Source organism: Halyomorpha halys, unplaced genomic scaffold, assembly GCF_000696795.3.
Source record: "Halyomorpha halys isolate HHAL.00 unplaced genomic scaffold, Hhal_1.1 Scaffold2389.1, whole genome shotgun sequence".
NCBI lineage: Eukaryota > Metazoa > Arthropoda > Insecta > Hemiptera > Pentatomidae > Halyomorpha > Halyomorpha halys.
Genome location: NW_027116719.1, coordinates 20,351 through 23,013, shown reverse-complemented (window position 1 = coordinate 23,013; position 2,663 = coordinate 20,351).

Sequence of the window (2,663 nt, the reverse complement as noted above, 5' to 3'; positions counted from 1 at the left end):
ACCAGTTATTATTTACACTAAAAGATTAAGAACAGAGGGGATTAAGGTTCAAAATGACCAATATGGCAGTGATCGAAATGAATAAGATCGTGTGACCCTCGTAATAAAACAGATTATACAAGTTCAAAGTCCTTTGATTACATTCATCCAAGGGATTAGAAGTTAAAGGTTTACATATCAGTGTTTAGGTTTAATCAGTTCAAATTATTTACACTAAAAGATTAAGAACGGAGGGGATTAAGGTTCAAAATGAACAGTATGGCAGTGATCGAAAGGAATAAGAATGCGAGACCCTCGTAATAAAACAGGGGTGAAAAAAATTCAAAATGACAGTCGGGCACACTCAGCCTCTGCCAAAACCGTGAGTCCCTCAAAAAGCAGGAAAACCAAAAGTGCAAAGGGAGGTTATTATTTATAATGTGGTTACCTTGTCCTTTGATGGGTGGTGGGGACAAACAAATGAAAGACAAAATGGCGTTTAGACGCACTTAGCCCCTATGAAAATACATAAATATTTGGAACATCATAAAAATAGAATGGCAGCCGGACACACTCAGCCCCTGTCAAAACCTCAGGTTTCCTAAATTGTAGTAAAAACAAAATGGCAAAAGGAAGGTTATTGTATAAAAAGTAGTTACAAAAGTAGTGGGGGTATACAAAATTACGACCTAAAACCTAATGACGGTTGGGCACAATCAGCCGCTTCCTAAATCCTAAGTCTCTTAAGTCGTAGGGAAAAACGAAATGGTGGGGGGGGGTCATAGTTGGTATTTGACCCATCAATGGGGGGTGGGGATAGGCAAACGAAAGACAAAATGGCGTCCGGGTAGACTTAACCTTTGATAAATGGTGGGGGGGGGTAAATACTCAAATTGAAAGAAAATACGAATAGTGGAGGAAGTTTGTAGTATAAAATGTGGTTATCTTGCCCTTTGATGGGTGGAGTGGTAAACAAAATAAAAATAAAAACGGGGACACTCATACCCTATCAAAACTTCAGGGCTCCTAAGTTGTTGTAAAATCAAAATGACGGCCGGGTACACTCAGCCTTTGCCAAAGACGTAAGCCTCTCAAAAAACATAAAAAACAAAATGGCGGTCGGGCACACTCAACTCCTGGTTTTAGTATAAAAGTGGGTACCTGAGGTTATGAGTAGTTTAGGTTATGTCTATTTAATTTAAGTAATTTAAAGCCCCTCATACACTGATAATGAAATGGCGGCCGGGTACACTCAGCCTCTACCAAACCCGTAAGTCACCTGACCAATATGTTGGTCATATTGTCCTGCCTTTAGTATAAAAGTGGGTACCTGATCTATCAACGGGTGGTGAGGATAACGCGAGACCCTCATAATACAACGGTGGCGATCAAAAACAAAATGGTGGTCGGGAACACTCAGCCTCTGCTAAATCTGTAAGTTTCTCAAACGGGGGAAAAAATTGCGACCGGGCACACTCATGCCCTGGTTTTAGTGTAAAAGTGGGTACCTGATCCATAAATGGGTGGTGGGGATAACGAGGCCTTCATAATACAATGGTGTCTTTCCAAAACAAAATGGCGCCCGGGTACCTCTGCCAAACACGTAAGCTTCTAAAACAGCATAACAACAAAATGGCGGTGCGGATACACTTGCAGTCACGTGATCATAAGGCAGAAATCGGAAGCTAGAGTATTTGGTCACGTGACCCATGGCGAAGGATTTAAATATAAATTTAGCTCAACATAACCTTAACCACTCACGTGATTCGTCACATGGCCATACCCTACTTTAAGTCACGTGACTTAGTTGTGCCAGGCCACCATATTGTTCGTATAATCGTGTAAACAATGTACATTGAACTGGTAAATCCTATAAGGTATAAGATGAGTTACATCTTTTAGTCCATTCGATGATAGAAAACAAAGGACTTTGAAATTTTATAATCCCCAAAAGTAAATAAATCAGGTGGTAAATAGGCTTGTACATATGAAGTCTTCGTTCCAGCGTACTTTATTAAACACCACCTCCGGAAACGTGTAAGTATATTTATTTAAATTTCTTGAAGTGATTTCCTTTCTTTTTCTTCTGTGTTAATTTTTTTTCCTAGTTTAATATCATAAAAGATTTTTTTACAATTTATTTTTTTATTTTTCCTTATTTGATATTTTTAAGAGTTATAATCTGTTGTATTTTATTTTTTATGTGTTACCACTGTTTGAAACATAATATACCTTTAAATATCAAGAAGATATAAAAAAATAAATGTCCTATTTTATACTTTAGTTAAAAAAAAAAAAATAACACGACGTTAATTTCTCGAAAAAATTGCAATACTGTCATTATCCTTCCAGAGCGGCGACATATTGTACACCGCAGTTCGTAGCGATTTTTTTCAGAAACTACCTGTCCGAATTAAGAAATCATTATTATTACATTACACCATCAATATTAAGTTATTTTGTAATATGGTTATTAAAATTAAATGCCGATTGAGGGAATTAAATGATCCTTTGTTGATATCCGCTGAGGAAAATATTATAGTTCAAAGTCGAAAGTATTAAAAGATAAGAGAGATTAAAAAGTCCTACATAGTAACAGATCTATTTATCTCTCAGTTTGTTTAAGTTTTAGGGATTATACAAGTTCAAAGTCCCTTGTTTACATTCATCGAAGGGATTAGAAG